The 17,266-nt window shown below is 36.1% G+C and overlaps 1 long non-coding RNA gene across 1 annotated transcript in view; it reads left to right on the top strand.

Annotated features, from left to right (window-relative positions):
* LOC309844359 overlaps positions 1-15,514 on the top strand; it is an 80,151-nt gene extending 64,637 nt beyond the window's left edge. Inside the window, exon 3 of the long non-coding RNA XR_014300634.1 lies at positions 15,372-15,514. This is a non-coding gene — a long non-coding RNA (uncharacterized lncRNA). The remainder of the gene's footprint in view (positions 1-15,371) is intronic.
* Positions 15,515-17,266: the final 1,752 nt, after the last annotated feature.

The raw sequence follows: 17,266 nt of genomic DNA, 5'->3' as shown, positions 1-17,266 counted from the left end.
CTATCAAAATCCTAGAAAAGAACACAAGCTGAAACCTCTGTGACCTCAGCTGCAGCAACTGCTTTCTAGACACATGTCCAAGGCAAGGGAAACAAAGCCAAAAATGAACTACTGGACTTCATCAAGATAAAAAAAAAAATTTGCACATCAAAGGAAAGAGTTAACAAAACCAAAAGACAACTGACACAATGGAAGAAGATATTAAAAATTATCTTGTCAGATAAAGGACTACTCTCCAAAATCTATAAAGAACTTATCAAACTCAACACCCAAAGAACAAAAATAATTGAATCAACAAATGAGCAGAACACATGAACAGACATTCCTCCAAAGAATGTTCAACATCACTGGGCCTCAGGGAAAAACAAATCAAAACCACAATAAGACACCACCTCACACCAGTCAGAATGGCTAAAATTAACAAGTCAGCAAATGACAGATGTTGGTGAGGATGCAGAGAAAGGGGAACTGTCCCCTACAGCTGGTACAGTCACTCTGGAAAACAGTGTGGAGGTTCCCCAAAAAGTTGAAAATAGAGCTATCCTATGATGCAGCAAATGCATTACTAGGGACTTACCCCAAAGATATACATGTAGTGATCCAAAGGGGCACCTGTACCCCAATGTTTATAGCAGCAATGTCCACATAGCCAAACTATGGAAAGAGCCCATATGTCTATCAACAGATGAATGGATAAATAAGATGTGGTATATATATGCAATAGAATACTACTCAGCCATAAAAAAAAAAAAATAAAGAAATCTTGCCATTTGCAATGACATGGATGGAACTAGAGGGTATTATGCTAAGTTAAATAAGTTAATCAGAGAAAGACAATTATCAAATGATCTCATTCATATGCATAATTTAAGAAACAAACAAGATCATAGGGGAAGGGTGGAAAAAATAAAACAAGACAAAATTAGACAGGGAGAAAAACCAGAAGAGACTCTTAATCATAGAAAGCAAACTGAGTGTTGCTGGAGGGGAGGGGTGTGGGGCAATGAGGTAACTGGGTGATGGACATTAAGGAGGGTATGTGATGCAATGAGCTACGGATATTATATAAAACTGGTGAATCACTGAACTCTACCCCTGAAACTAGTAATACGTTATGTTAATTAACTGAATTTAAATAAAAAATAAACAATAAATTTTAAAAATGATCTATTTTATTTTGGCATTATGCCATATACATTTTCTTTTATAGGGTTGTAGCTCTTAGTTCCTCAATCATTCATCCACCTCCACTTTTCAATCAATGCTGTTGAACCCAGCAACACTGATCTCTGATGGGTTCTTTTTTACTGGACTCCTCACTCAGCCAAAATATTGTTCACCACTGGAATTACACGTATTCTGCTATGTGTCAAGACACTTGGGCAAAAGCAAATCCTACCTTCAAGCCCAGAAAAGAATGGTTGGGAGTACATTACGGGAGGAGATAGTGGCAAAAACCCAGGGTCCTTGAAAATGTACCTACTACATCCCTCTAGAGGACAGTCTTCTTCCCACTATAAAAAAGAAATTCTTAGGCTATAACTATGTATAAATTCGTCCACTTCTGAAAATCCCTGAAAGATCAGGTAGAATCATCTGGCAGTATAGCCCATGAAGAATATAATGAGACAGACTGGTATTTATTTCTATCAGAACAAAAAATGGAAGTGCAGCTTCAAAGTTTTAAAATTAATCGTGAACTCATTTTTAACAATTGTTCTCAGAAAAATGAAATAAGAAGCAGAACTAATTGGCATTTTTTTGTCTATTATCTTTCTGTTTAACTTACACAGGTTCTAAAGTTCTAACCTATGGTATACATGTGACCTACAAAATCATCCAGTATGTGCACCCACAATATCCACATGACTGTTTTCATTTTCATAAACAAACTGAACACACTGAATATTCAAACCCAGTAAAACTTGGAGTTTGAATAGCATATTGGGATTTTTTTTTTCTGACCTAAACAAATGTTGCTTATGACCATCTAATGAATGGGTTAGTACAGAGAAAAGTATGGCAGAGGAAATACATAGGAGAAATGAGCATTGTCATTATCCTTTTTCCAGAACCTTCTAAGGAGCACATCTAACCTTGTGAATGTATCAGTTAATTTGTAAATAAATCACTTGTCTATTCTTTATCAGAGATGGAAGAATAACCAGAAAGTTTCCTCAGCATTCTGAGTAGACCTTGTTAATTATAAAAATAGGTCCTCTTTAGTGAACACCTATGTCATGGACATTATTAGTCACTTTACATATGTTATTCTTGTTAATTCTGCCACAAACTTTTGGTAAAATGCTTAATTTAGTTTTCTATTTTCAGAAGACCACATATTAAGGGAAAAATAAAAAATAATAGCTGATAATATCACTACATGAATGTCTAATTAAATAGTGCGATTTCAGCTATGCCCTTATGGATACTCAACTACAGCAGAATAATAAAACTGAGCCACTGCAAACCACAAAATGCCTTGGAGTAGGTCAATCCTAAAGTAGTAAGGATCTTAGAGATCCTCTATTCTAATGCTTTCATTTTACAGGTAAGGAAACTAAAGCCTAAAGAGTTCATTTCATTTGTCCAAATGGTGAGTCAATGTTATGAATAAGATTGAGCATTATAGATTAATAATTAATTCTGAAAAAGACTATTTCCAATTCGGAATTTTCCCCTTATGACTAAGATCCCTTCTATTTCTTTCAAATAATAATTCAGACCTTCAGAAATTGTTTTTTGGTTTGGTTAATTTTTGTTATGTATATTTTGTGTTACCAAAGATTAAAAGTGTCACTAAAAGATCAAAAGAGTCACACAAAATACAATATTTTCTTTTCAGTTTTACTGATATTTTTGAACAGTGAAAATCTATGAAAATTCTCTTGAAAATCTATATGCATCAGTCTACATATCAAAGACAAATGATGTGCTCTTTCTTGCCTACACAATACTGAGTTCATCAGCCATAAAGGAATATCAAGTGAGGTATGGTTTATTGCCTTTACAGCCAAATGGATAATTTTAAGGCTCATTAAAATTATAATTTCATTCTGAATGGCTGAATGAGGATGTTGGTAGTTTCTCCAGCTGGTTTCTTTTAGTCTCATATTTGTTACCACAAAAATTTTATTAATTATCTGCAGGTTTCCATCATGACAATGATAATCAAGTAAAGCAATTCTATTTTTCAAGAAATACATGAAAGCTATTAATTTGGTTGAAAGATTAAAACAAAACAGCAAGGAAGTAATGTTTATTTCTATATAAATTATTATATGGAACTTAGATGGGAACTTTGAGATAACTGATGAGTTTAAAAACCTTATTTTTACACTCTCGCCAATGAGAAAGTTAAAATATAAACATCAGATTCCCAGTGTGTATTTCTTTAGATTTAATATGATGAGAGAATATAGAGTTTGACACTTTTTTCCAATATAATTCAATAATATTATACATAATAGGATGGTAAGCTCTAGAGTTGAGTTACCTTAAATAGTACCCTGGCACCATCAGTAACTCACTGTGTGACCTTGGATGAGTTACCTGAGTTTCCCATGTATCAATTTCAGGATAATATTATCAACTATATCACTGGTTTAGAATGTGGGTTAAATGTAAAATGGTTAGAATAGTGACTAGCACATAGTAAGCACTCAGTAAATGATGGCTGTAATAATTATTATTATTAGAATTTATTCACTGTTACCTACACTAATGTATGCAAGGCTTGTATAGTTTTATACAGATTAAAATAACAACTGATCCACAAGCCTAATGATGTTTACTTTTACTATAAGTAACCCTCAATTATGAAATAAAAACTTAACTAAAAAAATCAACAAATAATCCAATTGACTCATTTTTCAGTCTAATTTTTGTTAATGGTAGTTGGGAGTTTTTTCCTTTTGAACTAGACAAAAGTTCCCAAACTCTAGGATCCTAGTTGCAAGATTGTGTGTATCTCCCCTACCGTAATCCCATCATACCACCAGAACAAATGGGGCCACATTATTGTCTTCTTTTCCTAGATTAGCTGGCCAGTGGCCACCCATTTCTCTCTGAGTGAAATGATGCCTCTGCAGATCTGGTTACTGACTTAAGTGCTGAGAGAAACAGGTTTTGTTTTGTTTTGTTTTTCCATATATTTTAATAAATCACAATAATTAATTGTCACTAAAAGCTTGTATAGTTAAAAGAAAAAAAAAAAGAATCAGTTGTGCATCTTCAAAAAGCCACCAATAGTTTGAAAAAAAAAAAAAAAAGAAAAGCTAAACAACAGATGGGGTTAAAGATATTTGTAACAAATCTGAGAAAATATGGAATCTATATTAATTAAGAAAACACTAGAATATCAGAATAAATAACACAAATGACAAAAAAAGTCATTTTTAAAAGTTTAACCTAATCGAGAAAATTGGAGTTAAAAATGAGATATTCTTTCACCTACACATTAATATTTTTAAGGAAAATACTACTGAATACATAGATGTGACAATATTGGCATGATAAAAGTGGTATACTTAATACTAATAGAAGCAATAAATGGTCTCATCTTTTCATGAAGGAAGTTGGAATATATAATCAGTAACATTTAATGAGATATCTCCTTTTGACTTAATTTTACTTTCAGGGATGAACTTTAAGAGAGTAATAAAACATGCAGACAGTTTGCACTCAAAGATACTTATTTTAATACATGCAATAACAAAAACTAGAGAAAATCTGAAAATTCAACAAGGCAAATTCCTAAAATAAATTAAGATATATCAATGTGGGGGCGCCTGGGCAGCTCAGAGGATTGAGCCTCTGCGTTCAGCTCGGGTCATGATCTTAAGTTCCTGGGATGGAGCCCCGCATTGGGCTCTCTGCTCAGCGGGGAGCCTGTTTTCCCCCGCCCCCTCTGCCTGCTGCTCTGCTTACTTGTGATCTCTCTCTGTGTCAAATAAATAAAATTTTTTTAAAAAAAGATATATCAATGTGATAGAATGATATACAATCATGAATAGATCCTTTTCTTCATTTCTCTACATTTAATATTCCCATTATCAACAAAACAATACTGAATATTTCTGCATCCAAATCTCTGTAAAAGGTGTTCAGAGTCATCAGAGATTTGAAATCCTGCACCAGGCCCCCACTTCCTGCCCCAAAGTATATTTAATGATTTTAGAGAAGTAGGATTCATAACTTAGAAAACAATATGGTATAACATATGGTAGGTTTCAACTGAGTGGCACACTGTAACCCACACTTCATCCCTAAATAATGTGCTTCAATATGATGTAGTTAACTTTTTAAATTAACCTTAGAATGCATGTTTTTACTTACCTTATAAAAAACTTCTAGAGAAAAAAAATCTCTAATACCAAGAATACCACCCTAGAAACTGCTGAATTAATTAAATGTTCCTTTCTCTCTTTCTCTCTCTCTCTTTCATATTTTGGAAAATTTAGAGCCATTTGTGTGACCAACTTTGGTAGGTGTGTGGGTTTTTTTGTTTTGTTTTGTTTTGTTTTGCTTCATCTTTCATTCCACTCTTTTGTGCCATCTTTGTTTTCATTGATTCACCTCAGTTTTAATTCAGGATCCTTTATTGATTTTATGTGCCTTTGTAATTCACCTTAAATTCTTGCTAAAAATATATACATTAAATAATAGATAAATAAATGGAAGGAATGCAAGGAATTAGACAAATGTATCAGGGAGTTGAGGCTAAATCATGCTGTTACAATAAACCACTTCAGTTTTTCAATGGTTTGCAAACAAAAAAGGTCAGTACTTGCTCAAACCACAGGTTCATCAAAATGAGCTTCACCTAGGTTCCATATTGTATTTATTCCTGGATCCAAGGTGAAAGAGTAGCCCTGATTTAGTACACTGCAGTTCTCATAGAAAGAGGAAAAAAGTGTGGCTCTTAAAGCTTCTGCTCAGAATTGGTACTACCACTTTCACTCATATTTCATTAGCCAGGCATCTGGCACACCTGATGTCAGCAGGGCAAAGATGTATATTCCTCCCACAAGGAGGGACCACAAATACATACTCTAATGGATACTCTAATGGATCCGCAAGAAGGAAGAGTGTACTCATAGATTTGTAAGGAAGTCAACAACTAGAGGACAGGATATATGTTTCATTTTTTTTTTTTTTAGACTTTAAACAGATGATATATTTTAATGCAATTATTTAACCTTTGATTATAATACAGTTTATGACTATTTTTCTTTTTTTTATGTTGAGAAATATTTTAATTTTTATTTTTTATAAACATATATTTTTATCCCCAGGGGTACAGGTCTGTGAATCACCAGGTTTACACACTTCACAGCACTCACCAAAGCACATACCCTCCCCAATGTCCATAATCCCACCCCCTTCTCCCAAACCCCCTCCCCCCAGCAACCCTCAGTTTGTTTTGTGAGATTAAGAGTCACTTATGGTTTGTCTCCCTCCCAATCCCATCTTGTTTCATTTATTCTTCTCCTACCCACTTAAGCCCCCATGTTGCATCACCACTTCCTCATATGTTTCATTTTTTATCTCCTATAATTTCTAGCCAATGTAAGCACTTAAAAATATTTATTCAGTTGGGATGCCTGAGTGGCTCAGTTGGTTAAGCATCTGGCTTCGGCTCAGATCATGATCCCAGGATCCTGGGATCCAGTTCCTCATTGGGCTCCTTGCTCAGAGGGAAGCCTACCTCTTCCTCTGCCTGTTCTTCCTGCTCTGCCTGCTCTGGCTGCTGCTCCCCCTGCTTGTGCTCTCTCTCCCTGACAAATAAATAAATAAATTAAAAAAAAATTTTTAAAATATATTTATTCAATTGAATAAAGGAAAATAAAGGTCAAACAAGGAAACTATTAATACAGAGTCTATATACACTAATTCACTGTGAACATCGAAATTCTTAGCTAACCAATTTAAATAATTTTCTGTATATTAAACCTATTAACATTAATGAAATTTTTCATTCAAAAGAGTAAAGATGATTTATAGACTGAAAGCCTAAAGGAAATGACTCTATAGTAATTCATCTGGCCATAAGACCATACAGCTGATATATTCAATGGCAATACTTAATATTGGAAGGAAGATCAGACACATACACAGAACTGAAAGTCAAGAGCATAAGACAAGCAATCAAACAATAGATTTCCTCTGAGTAAATGTAAAAGGGAAAAAAGTGTAATGGATATCTGGACATTTGTAGGAAAACACTGGTGAAACTTCCTGAAGGGAAAAATAATGTCTAAACTGAACTTATTTCTCAATTTATAAACCAACTAGAAATTCTTAATGAGAGGTTGATATTAAGTACCAAAACAGTCACTAAGAACACTCTTTTCTATGTAAAGGTGGATAGGATTACATTTTAGGGACATCTGAAAAAGTATTAATTTCAGAAATCTTAGCAAAGTAAAAAACATTGTATTTTCCCACATATTAGCATTTTGAAAACACCTTCAAGAACTTCCCAGCCTTATGGATGAAAAAATCATAGTAAACTTAAAACCAACTTGAACACTTGGCATTTCTAGAGAATGCAGGGACACTATCCTAATAAACACTCATGTGGTTAGTTGCTAGCAGGTCAGTATAATCAGCCATTCATTTTCAGTATTCAGGTACTTAGAAGAAGAAATGTGATTAAAGTCATCAACAGTATTGCTAATCTAAGACAATTCTTTCCTGTTTTCTGATGATAAAAAAAAAAAAAAAAGGCGGTATGAATTAGAAGACCCATATTGGTCATCCACTATGTAATCATGGTTTTCAACACAAATCTAGGGAACTGAGTTTCTAAAAACAGAATGATAATAGAATTATGCCTTTGGTTCAGACAGATAATAGTGGATACAATGACTTTCTATTTCTATTTTGATGGAAATTATTGAATTTCACACAAACTAAATAACTGAAAAAAGAAAACCCTTCATTTGCCACAATAGAAGGTGATTTTTTTGTGATAACAATACAAGGAGATGGGGTACAAAGAAAAAAGAAGAAAATTGTTGAGAATGTAAACTATTAATATGGAGACTTTTAAAAGATAGAAAATTTAATGTAAATATTGAAATTACATGGATTTAATATAATGCACTAGATATAATTTAGATATAGGAAAGAAAATGCTATATCCAGAGAGGAAAGATACCATTCTTTCTATTAATCTGTACAAACCAGAGTTACCACTTTTTACTCTTTGAAGTAAAAGGATTGGAGGAGTTGGACACATAGCAGTCAGCAAATAATTTATTCAATATTCACAGGAAACAAAATACTACAAAAGATTTTGGAGAATTAAGATTTCTTTTTTATGAAAGAAGATAGTTTCCCTGCTCTGGATTCTTGAAAATATCAACATACTATCTAAAAAAAAAAAAGAATTTGGTAAAATTTGATTAAAATGCTGATGGGCACTTTTAGCCTACAAAAGACCTTTTACAAGACACTCAAGCTCTCTGAACCTCAATTCTCCCATCTGTAAAAGTGGGAAAATAATGGCTAAATGCTAGAATCTATGAAAAGTACATGAAAGAATATAGGAGCATTCTCCAGAACATCTTCCAGTTAACATTTTCTTTGTGGAACTTGTTTTGGTTTACAGTACCCAAATTTCAGAGAATTTGGCTGATGTTTACCGAAAATCAATGTATGTGCCCAAACTAACTACATTTTTAACACAATAATATTTGGGGAAAATCTTGAATTACCTTCTAAATACAATTCTTAGACCATCGGAATCACATATAAAAATTTTGAGAATAGATAAATGTCAACAAAGTGAATATATAGTATGTTTCCACCCACATAAAAAAACTGCATAGGAATCAAATATTGATTGGTGAACAATAATTGATAGTTTAATTATTTACTTCCTAATGTGACTGTGTGTTCCTCAAACATAGGCAGTTTCTTTGTCTTATTTACCTTTTAGGACACTGATTAAGGGCTTTGGGTGGGCAAGTAACACATTAAAATTGTTCACATATTTATAAAAAGGGAAATGGTCTATCAATTAGTATATTGTGCAGAGCATCAGATTTTCATGAATGTGTCACTGACATTAAACAGTTGAAGCCTATATATCCACATAAATGCCACTTAGTAGGAGATCAAAATATGTAAGGAATCCTCTAGCAAACCATGATAAGAGAAAGAAAACATTCTTTATCACTATCAATTTTTGAGAATGTTGTTCCTAAACACAGTATAATAGAATACTTACCTCACAGGACTGTCATGGAAAGAAATTCATGTTCAGAATTATAATTTCACTATTTTTAAGTAAAACGTACATATTTAAACTGATTTTTGATTGTTAAAAAGTGTTACTTTTAAAAAAAATACTTTAAGCTGCTTTCAATATTTTTGATGGATGTGCATAAAATATAAACATGTGTGCTCTTTTAATTGTCTGGAAATAGCCTGTGTTCCTGTAGAGTGGCCACATTTTCATGTAAGACTTCGCAATCTGTTGCCAAATTTTACTATTCCTGTGTATCTGCTGTGATTGTCAAGCATCATATCAATAAACAAACTCTTTTAGAAAGAACCATATAGTATTATGCTTAGCTAAATAAGTCAATCAGAGAAAGACAACTATCATATGATCTCCCTGATATGAGGAAGTGGAGATGCAACATGGGAGGGTTAGGGGGTAGGAAAAGAATAAATGAAACAAGATGGAATCGGGAGGGAGACAAACCATAAGAGACTCTTAATGTCACAAAACAAACTGAGGGTGGCCGGGGATAGGGGGGTTGGGAGAGGGTGGTGGGGTTATGGACATTGGGGAGGGTATGTGCTATGGTGAGTGCTGTGAAGTGTGTAAACCTGGTGATTCACAGACCTGTACCCCTGGGGTTAATAATACATTATATGTTCACTAAAAAAAAAAAAAAAAAAAAAAGAACGAACCATACAGTACTAAGAATAGCTAAATAAGCTACACAGAAGCTTGAGTATCACAGCATAGCTATAGGTTTCAATTTCTGTGGAGAGGGTAAGGATCATCTTAACAGATTATAACCCCACTCACTTATTTGTGATTGCCCTAAGAAGTATTTTGTGATATTTAATCTATTTGTAATATTTAATGATGTTGCTGTTATGGAATTGAGACATCCTACATTTGAATTAATTTCTGATTATGTTTAATAATTAAAGATAATTTTGTTTTGTTTTTCCTTCCTATACAAATAAAAATCCTTGGAAAATAATATGAAGAAATAGCTTGAAAGATAACCAAGAAAAGGAAAGCAAAACTAGAAATGTGTCCTCAAGAGATAAACGATTATAAATAGTTGTAGCAAGAACTCCAGTTATGGGCGCCTGGGTGGCTCAGTGGGTTAAGCCGCTGCCTTCGGCTCAGGTCATGATCTCAGAGTCCTGGGATCGAGTCCCGCATCGGGCTCTCTCCTCAGCAGAGAGCCTGCTTCCCTCTCTCTCTCTCTGCCTGCCTCTCCATCTACTTGTGATTTCTCTCTGTCAAATAAATAAATAAAATATTTAAAAAAAAAAAAAAAAAAAAAAAAAAAAAAGAACTCCAGTTATTTTTTTTCATAAGCCCCAATATTTTGTATTTCCACATTCACTCCGTCATCTATACTCTCTCCTTTGATGTACTTACATTTTTGGCCCAAACTGGTCATTTTGAAGTATTAGAAATACATAATAGAATTTTACAGAAGATGTATCGCTTAGAGACCACTGAGGCATGAGTTTTATTCACCTTTATATCCCCAGGATATATTCCCAGATTCCCAAAGTAGACATGTTTTTGAATAAATATATTCAAAACATGTTTTTGAATAAATATATTAACCAATCTTTTTCAGATCATAGAACATATAGAAAAACATAGAACACAAGCCATTTTGTATGGCACCCTTGGGTAAATGGAGGAGGCTTCTCATGGCCAAAGATCACTGGTCCAAAGACTTTGGCCAGCCTAGGCCCTGTCCTGCTGCCTTGAGTGGCAGGAGAGGGACTAGAAGCCAAATCTACAGAACCTCATTTGAAGAGATCCATTGGAAGGAAGATGCCAAGACCTAACTATACTGAAGGAGAGAAAAAGACACCACTTCCAAAAGTGGCTAAAGTTCTAAACCCTAGCTCTTAATTTATTCTGAAGAAAATTTAACCAAACACACTAGACTAAGGTGTACTTTTTTTCAAACTACTTAGCATTTTTAAGTTAAGTATTAGTATTGTTTTCCTGTGGCAATGAATCTTAATGACACCCAAATATATAGGCGGCAATAGCATGACATCAGAGACACCTTTGGCATTTGCTTATAAATACTATTGCCTTTGAATTTCAGCAGCCTGAAGTGGTGTGTGGGTACTACTTGACTTTTGAGTATCTAGGACACTCCCTAAATGTTTGCTGAGAATCTGTTTTCCTATGCCAGGGTCATTTCCAAGACTTTACGGACTTGCCCAGATTAAGGAATTCATCCTGTGATCCATGACTTAGCACTAAATTTTGGATCCTGGCTGGATACACAAAGGAAAGAAGACAGTAAGTGGGTGGGAAAAGAAAACTTTTGGAATGCTATGCAGCACGAGTGCCTTTCATCTTCTATCCTCTTTGCTCCATTAAGGATGAGACATAATCATGGGCTAAAAGGTTTCATGTTCCATTTGGCATGTTTTTGTTCAATTATCAGAAAAATCAATTATCAGCAAAATAAATAAGTCCCCTTGGTTAGCATTCATCCCACTTAATTAATAAATAAGGGATAAGTCATCACTGCCTGAAATGACTTTTACCATAAGGGTGTTCCCCTTATTATGTTAACATTTAAATAATGTGCTCCCTTCATATAATCATCAAAGACAAAATCAACATGAAAAATGTTGTCAAGCTTGTCGAGCAGACATGAAATTATGCATGTATGGATGGAGTGAATCATTTACATAACAGGAGATAATGTATCAAATATAACATCAGAATATTGTGGCAAGGGTGGGAATAAAGTGAATATGAACTGGCCTCTGAGAGGGAAAATAAATTCATTAAGTAAGAACCAGTGGAACATTCTGGATCAACAAAGTTCTGACTCATGTTGCAAGGGAGAACTTCCTAATTCTCACACTACACCCTTCTCTTTGAGTCAGTAATCATCAAATTGGGGTAGATATTCCATGAAGTTAATAGAACATTTCATTTTACTTAATAAATATTATTGAACATCTGTTCTATGTTTCAGAAGCTATTCAAGAAAATAGACAAAGTGTATGATTTCATGGGGTCTGCATTATAAATACACAATAGGCCAACTGAGGATCCTAACTAGGAAGAAAAATAAAACAAGGAATAGAATTAGAATTAGGGGGTCAAGGTGAGTTTTTGAGAGGGTTGTCAAGGGTCTCCTCACAAAAAGAAGGCAGAGTATAAGGAGCTGGCGTAGTAGGGGAGGTGGATACAGAAGTTGGAAAATAAGGAGCTTATTTTTCACTGATGTATTTTCTCAGTGGGGGGCGGGGGGAGCAACATAGTGAGCTGAGGTGGGGAGGAAATAAGGAATGTTGGAAGTTTGAGGATCGAAGAGAAGGTGTACATGACTGGGGAACTGATCGACCTGAGGGAGGCAGGGAGGCTGCTGCACAACGCTGAGGACCTGCCTCGCAGCTGTGATCATTTTAAACGATGACCAGTCCCTGTAGCCACGCATTGTTCTCCAGGCCCACCGAGCAGCTCAGATGTAGGTGGAGGACAAGGAGAAGGATGGTTTTAATTGGTTTTGGGGTCTGGGGGCAAGAACTTCAGGAGAGAGTAGCAAAGAAGGGGACTATGGTCACGATGACGGATCCTAGAATGTGAGGTAATGAAATGAGGCTGGGCTGGTAGGACAGAGAGTGAAAAGGTGACTGAGCAATGGATCAGACATCCCTGTGGTTGAAGTGAACTTGGACCATTGCCTAGGGAGCTGAAAGATCACTTCTGTGCCAGAAAGTATGAAAAGGCCTTGAGAAGGTTGGAAACGCAGACTAAATACTGAGTAAACACGGTGATAAAGTCTTTCTCCTGAGTGCCTAGCAAAGCTCTTAGGAGAAATAAGCAAACAAAAGAAACAAAACGAAAGAATAATGACTCTACCCAGAGAAATACAAACATGATCATTGCTTTTTTGTCCCCTAGTGACCAGTGGTGATGAATGTGTGTGTGTGTGTGTGTGTGTGTGTGTGTGTGTGTACATACGTATTTTTATGTCTCATGCTGCTAGAGATTGAAATAAAAATTTTACACTTAGATTGACTTCCTGAAGACAATTCCTTTCAACATTGAACAAAACTCTAAAATATTCTCTTTATCTACATTCTTGACACAGGTCATTGCTCGGGGTGGGTTACCTGTCTCCCTGCCCCCGATCCCGCCCTTAATTCTGATGGTTAGAACTTCTTAGCCAGCCTAAAAGATCATTGTTTGCTTTATATGACCTAGTCAAATTATCTTTTTCTGTGATTATTGAATGCTGACAATGGCAGTTTGCTCTCTTTCCCTGTCCTTATCGTATAATTTAAGTCTTTTCTCAAATTTCATATTTCAAAAGATAATTTTGACATCCAGACTTTCTTAGCAGGTGGGGGGTGATTCTGAAAACAATGAATAAAACTTGCATGATTTTCCTAATTACAATTAGGGATACAAAGATTTCTGTCAACATTCTCAAGTTGGGTAAAATAAAGTACATTGTAATGGCAGTGAGGCGACTCACCACACCTCCCCGCAAATGTAACTTTGAAATTAGATGTTCTTCCAAAGATTGGACTAATGTTCTACACATAACAGATAATACTAAGCACTCCTATGAGTGCAGAGTTCTGGGTACCCCCATCACAGTGCATTAAGCCTCATCAGACAGTACAAGTATGATCTAATTAGAGCCAAGAAAGGTATGCTCTAGTCATCATGTTGTTTCAGGGCTGAAGAAAAACTAGGTAACAGAGGGATATATTATAGCACCTTGAAAAAAAAAAGGAAGTAGGGTTGCCTGGGTGGCTCAGTGGGTTAAAGCCTGGGCCTTTGGCTCAGGTCATGATCCCAGGGTCCTGGGATCGAGCCCCGCATAAGGCTCTCTGCTTAGCGGGGAGCCTGCTTCCTCCTGTCTCTTTCTGCCTGCCTCTCTGCCTACTTGTAATCTCTGTCAAATAAATAAATAAAATCTTAAAAAAAAAAAAAAAGGAAGCAGATCCCCAACTGTGATTCTCACCCCCTGTTGTAACATCTGACAGCAAAATAGGGGAAACTTATCTTGAACTTTGAAAGCAACACTGAGAATAAACACACACATAAAATAAAAGAATTTAGGCCCCCAATACCTTGTATGCATAGTGTTGCAATGGTGATCTCTTTAAACTTTTTTTTTTTTTTAAGGGTAGTTGACACAAAATGTTCCATTAGTTTCAGCTGTACAACTTAGTGATTTGACAGGTTTATTCATTGTGCTAGTTCACTACGAGTATAGTCACCATCTATCCCGTTACATTACTATTACGGTGTCACTGACTGTATTCCTTATGCTGTGCCTTTTATTCCTGTGGCGTATTCATTCCGTACCTGGAAACCCGAACCCCCCACCTCCCTTCACCCACCCACCTTCCCTCTGGCAACCATCAGCATTTCAGCAATAAAGCAGCAGCTAGTTATAAATGAAGCCTTTTCTATTTTACAAAAGTAAACCTAGCATTATGTTTTTACAAACATTTCATTAAGGGAAAAGCAACCCACAAACCTAACAGAAAATCAGACCGTAGGCGCTTAGGTATCCACCATCAGGATTAGCATGACCTTGACCTTCTGTGCTCCCCTTCGCCCACTCATTATTCTTTCTTTCCCCTGCGCCGCTGCCCCACACAACACACTCTCCCCTCTATTTCCTCTCTCTAAAACTAAACTCTTACAAAAAGGGCCATCCTTTGTCTCTCCCCCTGCTTCCATGCTCAGAAAACAGTCTCCTCTGTCCCAGAGTTCTTATTCTTTATTCCTATGTATTTTTTAAAATTTATTTACTACTTAAAACTGCTTCCACAAACGATGCACTCTCTTATTTTATTGGTTTCTGAATAGGATAAGTTATATCGCACTGTATGTACCCTTTTGCAACGAAACAGTATTTTTGAAATAATACACAGAGATCTTACTGAGAGGTATACAGAGAGTGGTGTGCACTGAAGGTTCATATCCTCCCAGTTTGACATGCTGAAGCCCTAATCCCCAATACAACAGTATCTGGAGGTGTAAACTTGGGGAGGCAATTAGATTTAGATGAAGTCAGGAGGGCGGGTGGAGCCCCGATGATGGGATTAGTGCCCTTATAAGAAGAGACCATAGAACTTGTCTCTCTCTCCAGTCCGTGAAGATACATCAGGAAGGCAACCATCCACAAGCCAGGAGGTGTCTCATCAGACACCGGATGTGTGGGCACTTTGATCTTGGACGTTCTAGTCTCCAGAACTGTGAGAAAGAGGCACCAGAAGAGAAATTGCTGGGCTTAAGTATGTGAATATTCCCCCGTACTAAGTATCATTAAATGCTGGATTTAAGTATAAGAACATTTTATGCTAGATATTCTAAAATTGCTCTCTGAAGTGTTTGGAATTTACATTCTAACAGCAAGAGTTAAGGGTTCCTGTTTCCCACACCTTCACTAATACCAACAGTTAGTAATATGGTTATTATTATTAAATTTTCCATTCTGTTGGATATGAAAATGTATCTTATTGTAACTTCCCTTTGCATTTCCTTGGCTGTGAGTAAAGTCCAGTATCACATTTTCCTAAGCAATGTATTAAGTGGTTCTATATAATAATTCCATGAGATGGCCTATCAGTGTATTAATATGCTTCTCACATTGGTTCAGTATGTGAGCACTACTAAGGATTCTGGGTGGAGGAAAGAGAAGGTCCTAATCTCTGAACTTCAACCTGGAACTACAAGTCTTGGGGGCTGTTGACAAATGAGAACCTGAAGAAAGAAAGAAAAATAGAGTCATGAGGATTCCTTCAACTCCCCCTAACAACCTTAAAGGACTTCTATGACAACGTGAGCGGTCTTTAATGAATTTAATTTTCAGGTTGTGCAGAGGTGAACTATTAGAGCTGTCTTACTTGCACAATAAAGACTAATAATTAACTCATTGCTAGTTGTGGGTAACAATTAATACGATGCTAGTTGGAGATTTCTGAAGAGAACAATGGGCTCTTATAGCTACCAAGGCATGGCGTGAAGCAGGCTGTTGTCTGTATCAGATACCATCAATGCTCCTGCCACAGCCTCAGATCAATTGTGAAGAATTTTTTTTTTTTTTATTAAAGCCATCAAAACTCTCTGTATAGGTGAGTCATGGAATCGACTCCCCTCGCGCACCAAATCAAATCTTCTCAGCTCTACTTATTCTGTCTAGCCACTGCTATAGAGACAGATCTGTACCATAGACGCAACCTGACCATACCCTGATCAGGCCCAGATGGAGGGCCTCTGCCTACCTTCCTGTACAGACAAAGCTTTCTCTGGCACCACATTCTGGGACACCTGAGGCAACCCACCTGTCCCTCATGCACCTGCAACTTGGAGAGCAAGAGAGTTGATGATTCATGGGCTCACGGGGATGGGATCCAGTCGGTTAGTGCTTCTCTCCTCCAAGTGAACTATCCTGGTACATTATGAGGATCCAGGAATCAGTCCAATTACACTACCAAAGCTATTCTTTAAGGTTGATTAAAATAAAAATTAAAAAAAAAAAAGGAGACTCCGGCAAAGCAGACTATAAATGAAATACAGGTGAGATAAGAAGAAAATCAGAAGACAGAAAGGAATAACTATGGGAGCAAATTCTTATGTGGGCGGGACTGAGATGCAGTATGTAAGTGGAGGGATTCGCTACAGCCTGGAACGGGGCAAGTGCATCCATTGTAACAAGATGAAAACCAGCTGGTAAATACGGCAGCAGGAGAATGAATTTCTCTTCTGATTTCCTGAATTAATTCAGGCAAATTTAAAGCACTGTTATCAGCTAAGAGTGGGGAAAGATGAAGGGACTTGAGATGTTTGAGAAAAGAAAAGAAGAGATGTTTAATAAAAAGAAGAGAAGCGAGAAGAGGCGGGTAATAAGTAGTCCTGGAGAGTGAGGGAGTGAGGCGGTCCGGGAGAGTATTAGAATTAATGGCAACCCCTGACTTTCTATCTTTTCCCATGCACTAATCTGTTTTAAAAAGACTTTCCATAATTATTACAATTTTAAGCCCT

This window comes from Mustela nivalis (assembly GCF_964662115.1).
Source record: "Mustela nivalis genome assembly, chromosome: 11".
Classification (NCBI taxonomy): domain Eukaryota; kingdom Metazoa; phylum Chordata; class Mammalia; order Carnivora; family Mustelidae; genus Mustela; species Mustela nivalis.
Note: the sequence above shows the minus strand (reverse complement) of the source record. Positions and strands in the feature narration are given on the sequence as shown.